General features: G+C 39.9%; 1 pseudogene; it reads right to left on the bottom strand.

Annotated features, from left to right (window-relative positions):
* Positions 1-600: 600 nt before the first annotated feature.
* On the bottom strand, positions 601-3590 carry LOC138166817 (obg-like ATPase 1; annotated as a pseudogene).
* Between the last annotated feature and the right edge of the window lie 2669 nt (positions 3591-6259).

Genomic DNA, 6259 nt, shown 5'->3' with positions numbered 1-6259 from the left:
AACTTTAAAAACAGCAATATCTATGATCACCATGCTAACTATTGAAAAGTAGACTTGCATTCAGAAGAACTATACAGAGAAGCTCTGACTCTTTCCCAAACTAGCTACCTGCACTTGACAAAGGTGTTTTAATTATTTCTCTGCAGCCTTTTTGTTATCTGCATAATGTGGGGGTTGAAATTCAGGAATGGGGAACCTGCGGCCTTGAGGCCACATTTGGTTTCGAGGTCCTTGTATAATGCCCTTTGACTAAGTTCAAGTCCTGCAGAACAAATCCTTTTTTTTTAAACGGGATTTGTTCTGTGAAGTTTGAATTCAGTCAAAGTGCCACATCTGAGGACCTAGAGGGCCACATGTGGCCTCAGAGCTGCAAGTTCTCCACCCGTCACTAGATGGTGCCATCAGCCCTGATACTCCTGTGTTAGAATCTCAGATCCCTTCTGTTAACCTGCCCAGCCCATCCAGCCATCACTTGGAACACAAAGGAGGCAAAAAGGAAGCCCATGCATGAGATTGACCTGTCCAAAAGAAATTTATTAAAGGATATTCTTTATATCAGCTAGGAACAACAATAAGATACAGCAAGTATCCACATTTTTTTTCCTTTTTTTCTTTGAAATAGCATTGTTTATTTCTGAGCAATGAACAATATTTAAAATTCATTTCTTATTAGGTTGTTGAGGTGTATTAAATTTAAAGAAGATAATATCTCCATCTTCAACTATGTGATTTCTACCTTGTTGTCCGTATTTCCCAGCAGCCTTAACAGCATTTTCTGAACCTTCTTCTTTAAAGTCATCATATTTCATTACTTCAGCCATAATGAATACCTTTTTTTTTTTTTTTAAGCAATTGGGGTTAAGTAACTTGCTTAAGGTTACATGGCCAGTTATTTCTGGGTGTGGTGCTAAGTATCTGAGCCTAGATTCAATCCCAGGTCATCCTGACTCTGGGGCCGGTGCTCTTACTCACTGCCACCTGGCCACCCCTAAGCAATTGGGGTTAAGTAACTTGCTCAAGGTTACACGGCCAGGTGTTTCTGGGTGGGTGCTAAGTGTCTGAGCCTGGATTCGATCCCAGGTCATCCCGACTCTGGGGCTGGTGCTCTTACTCGCTGTGCTACTTGGCCGCCCCATAAATACCTTTTCAAAATCAGTGTGAATCTTTCCTGCTGCCTGAGGAGCCTTCATCACTTTCCTGATGGTCCATGTACATACTTCTTCTGGGCCTGCAGTGAAAACATATTCTAGTTTGGAGTGCTGCATATCCAGCCTTAATGATCTTTGGCAAAGCACTTTGTATCGTGTTTTCTTCCAGATACCTCTGTTTCTCCTCAGCACTCATTTCTTGCAACTTGGGTTCCAAGGCCACACTCAAAGGAATGACCAAGGCACCTGGGTCATGTTTGCCTACCCACTCTTTGATTTTTATCAACCATTTGTTTTTCTTTCTAACGTAGTCCCTTTCTGAAAGGTTAACCAAGTAGATCATTGGTTCTGAAGTCAGAAACAAGTATTTATTCAACACTTCAATCTCCTAATCATGACAGAAGCCTACAGGTTTCTTTTCATCTATAACCCAAGTTTTTATTTTGCACATTATGTCATATTCAGGTTGTAATTTCTTGTCTCCTCTCACAGCCACCTTTTCTAGTTTATTATGGGCATGGTCATTTCCTCATCTTTAAGTCAAAGCTCTTCATTGATTATTTCTCTATCTCGAACAAGATCTACGCTTCCTTCAGTGTGAGTGATGTCATCATCTTCAAATGATTGCATTACTGAAAGATGCTATCGCAGGCACTTATGTGAGACAAAAAGGCATTTCCTAGCCCCTGTCCAGCATGAGCTGTTTTCACAAGGCCAGCAGTATCAACTACATTCAAAAAGGCTGGAACTTTGCTTGGAGGTGTGTGATACTTTTTTTTTTTTTTTGCCTTTTGGAGGGCAATTGGGGTTAAGTAACTTGCTCAAGGTTACACGGCCAGGTGTTTCTGGGTGGGTGCTAAGTGTCTGAGGCCAGAACCAAACTCGGGTCCTCCTGACTCCATGGCTGGCACTTTACTCACTGTGCCACCTAGCCATACCAGAGGTTTGTGATATTGGCACAAAAAATCAAATCTATCATCTAGTATGGTGTGATAGTAATGACAATTAAAGATTCCCCTGTATTGGCTTGGTTTTCAAATTGATTGTGTTAAAACCCAGAGCTTGTTAATCCCACCTGTGGGATGGACTTTTTGATGTGAAAAGAAAGTCCTGAACTGGGAGGAGCTGGTGACGTAGATTTGGAGAGACAAGAGAGAGGCGGAAGATCTTTTTGGAAGCAGCACCTCGTGGAGAAAGAGAGACTAAGAGAATTGCTGGGGGCCGCTTTGAATTGCCCTGGACTTTTGAGACCTGCCCCCTGAGCTGCCAAGGACTGAGGAGACATGGCTGTTTTGCTGGTACTTCCTCTGTCTGTTTTGATGTTCTTTTGCCAGATTTGTCCATGGTGAAAGACAGTCCTTTTGTTGAAGAAGTCCTGGAACCTGGCTGTTCACTAAGAAGCCCTGAGACTGTCCTGCAGACAGAGAGTGAATACTGTCCACTGGTGAAGGACAGTGCTGTTGTTGCAGGGGTCTGGAGACTGTCCTGCAGACAGAGTGAATACTGTCCACTGGTGAAGGACAGTGCTGTTGTTGCAGCAGTCTGGGAGCCTTTCTGTTGGTTCAGAAGCCCTGAAGAAGGATTTTCTTGTTGTATGTTTACAGAAATCCTGGGAGAGGGCTTTGCTAATGTGTTCAGGGGTTCTAGGACTGTTCTACAGACAGAGGATAAATTCATGAAGGGACTGGCAATGTATCTTGTGGCTTTGCTAAGCCTTGTCTCCCCAGGAACTAAGATTGCTGAGAACTTGCCTCCTGTCAAGATGAAGAAAAGACCTCCATTTGGGTATTAAGTGCTGTGTTTAAACTTGATGTAACTCTGGGGTAGATTGAATTGTGATCCAGGGGTGGGGAACTTTTGACCTTTCTGTGCTCTGTGATTGAACAAATGAAGGTACTTTACTTATGTTTGGAAACTAATCTCCATTTGAGAAGAGGGGCTTTGTGGTGGACTAAATGAAGGTATAGCCTAGGGGTGGAGAAGTATTTAGAACTGAGACTTTGTAATTGATTGAATGATTGGAAGGTCCTGGGGTGGGGTAGTCCTTGGAGATTATTTAATCACACTTAGTAAATGCTGTATTTTGAATGATGTCATGTTTTGATCTTCTCTGTCCTGGGTTTGTTACTGAATAAAATGGAGAGCACCTATGCTGGTATTCTGAACCTTGGGAAGTTGCCTTTCTTTTGGCATTACATTACATATGGGTACTTGACTCTCTTTAGGCTCAATAGTGAAGAATGGGAAGTTTTCTGCTGCTGCCTGGCTCTTTGTTGGGACATTGAAGAATGTAGATTTCCCAACATTTGATAATCCAACAATACCAATTTTCAACTAAGTCCCAAATCTTCCTATGATTGGATGTAGTTTAATTCCATCCCCTCCCTTTTTGGGGGGTATCTTGCTGAGGGGGCAGCTATGACACAGAGGTCCCTGGCACATGGGGAGGTGAAGGCAGATTAGGGCTACATATAAAATTGTGTATGTATGTATTTATATGGATTCCTTTTCATTCCTTTGAGTAAAGATAGACAACACTTTAAATTACAAAATTCAAAGAAGTAAATCCATGTCCTTCTTCAACACTTGCCTAGTGTGCCTTAAAGGGTAGATTTCTCACTAGTGTGCTTCTGTTTACACAAAACTGCCATTCACAAAGATGTCACTATTAATCTCAAATGTAAACATTTTCATAACAATAAGTCAAATCCAACAACTGTCTGACTTTATAGGAAATCAGAGATTGAATAATACACTAAGTTGGCCAAAACTAGTGTACATCACTACAGTGGCAACAACATCAAATTGAGTACAGCATGTGGGAAGTCCTATAGGTAATTTATACTGGCTATCATTGATCCAGGTGATTCTGATATCTTTAGAAGCTTGCCAGAACAGACCAGTTAAAAGTAAACTATTCAAAAGTATTCTTTAGTAGACTGGCTAAAACTTGTTTAAAAAATAAGGCAAATCAATAATAATAAATCATAGGTACTCATTATAAAAGGCAGCTAAGTGATACAGTGGATATATAGACTTTTGTCCCTGAACTCAAGATGACTAATCTTTCTGAGTTCAAAAATCTGGCCTCAGACACTACCTGTGTGACCCTGGGCAAATGACCTAATCCTGTTTGACTCAGTTCCCCATCTGTAAAACAGGCTGGAGAAGGAAATGGCAAAGCACTCCAGTATCTTTTTTTTTTAATATTAATTTATTTTAAACTTAAATACTAAAACTTATATACATGATAAGAAAAGAAAAAGAAACATATTATAAACTTAAATACAAAATTAGAAAAGAAAAAAAAAAAACATTGTCATGTGCACACCAGAGTGTAAGAGAGGATTCAAAATATACAGCAATAAATTTCCATTTCAAGAAAGCCTACATAACAAACACTACACATTGTGTTCAGAGTTGTCCATCCTTTCTTTGCTTCCTAGAAAGTTTTTTTTTTTGTTCTCTGCTGTGCACTGTTTTGCTCTTTTTTCTCTCAACCACTCCAGTATCTTTCCTAAGAAAGAAAACCCCACATGGGGTCATGAGGAATCGAACTGGACTGAAGTGGCTGAACAACAACAACTCATTATAAAGCAAAGGCAAGAATAATCAGTATATCATTTCTATACATAAACCTAGGTCACATTCCCCCAACCGATGCACACAGTATCTGTGAGGGAGAGTGGGTACTTATTTAAAAGAAAATTCCTAGCAAGGCAGTATCTGGGTGAGAAAACCTATTTGCTCTGAGTAACTTTTACCTCTAAACTTCAGGCCTTGACATCATTGGTCCATTTGTAAACATTCAAACCATAAGAAGTTGCTTCAGCACTATATGAGACAGTTAAGAAGCATAGTGTTCCTGGAGTCAGGAAGATAGATCTGAGTTCAAATTCAGCCTCAGATACCTACTACTAGTTATATTAACCTAAATAAGTCATTAACTTCTCTGTTTCAATTTCCTTAGCAGCAAAATGAGAATAATAATAATAGTATCTACCTTGCAGAGCCATTGCAAGGAGCAAAACAAATCATAGTAGTAAAGTGTTTAGCACAATGCCAGACATTAAGTATGCACTTAAGGAATGCTTATACCATCTTTCCTCCCTTATTTTCTTCCTGGTCTTTGGCACTTTTCTGCTACATAAATCCTCTTCTTTTTTATTCTCTAATTAATGAAATATTAACAAGCTCTTTGAACTCATGATCACTCTTAAAAGGGCATTGAGAAAGTATTATGCTATTATATTGGCTGGCAGTACCCCCCTTTAAAGCAAAATTTGCAAAACTCTGTCTAGGATATGCAAAGATGTCCACTTACTAATACTCTTCAGCATCCACTCAACTAATTTTCCAGCCACAAGTCAGCTGCAAATTCAGTATTTTTTTTTCACACCAGTGTGTTTGTAATGGTAAGGGAATTTGAAAATCTTCCCTGCCCCTTAATGGGTCTCAAGTGGAACCCAACAGGAGGGGCTTGATTGGGAGGAGGGTTTTTTTTTTTCAGGAAGACCCACATAATTTGTGACTTTGTAATAAGGCAGTAGGTCACAAAGAGCCTGAAGAAGAGTATATATACTCTGAGGTGAGGTTATGCTTTAGGGCTCACGTATGGGAAGAGTTGTGCGATTGGCCAGATGAGACTCTGGGTAGGCATTGAGCTCCTCAGCTTTGAAAACCCAGATGTTGGTGCTTCTCTCTCTGGTAACTATGTATGTAATGGTTAGACATTTTCTCTGTCTGTATTTTATGTCTGCTTGTAAGTTTTGTGTGTATTTTCTGAAGTTCAGGGTGCTGACTTTTTCCCCTGAATTATGTGTGTCTGTGTATACACACACACACACACACACATACATACATACACACACACACACACACACACACATATATATATATATACATACACACATATTTAATAAAAGATTGTTGAACCCTTTAAAATTGCTTTCCTTTAGTAAAGCAGATCAAAGAACCTATGCTAGCAACCATCCTGGGTATGCTAGGGTGCATGCTATTACAGTGTTCTTTTTTTTTTTTTTTTAAAGCAATTGGGGTTAAGTAACTTGCTCAAGGTTACACGGCCAGGTGTTTCTGGGTGGGTGCTAAGT

This window comes from Petaurus breviceps, unplaced genomic scaffold, assembly GCF_028583685.1.
Source record: "Petaurus breviceps papuanus isolate PSGF00001 unplaced genomic scaffold, PetGlider_PUasm1.0 226, whole genome shotgun sequence".
Taxonomy (NCBI): domain Eukaryota; kingdom Metazoa; phylum Chordata; class Mammalia; order Diprotodontia; family Petauridae; genus Petaurus; species Petaurus breviceps.
This window is presented reverse-complemented; position numbering and strand designations above follow the sequence as displayed.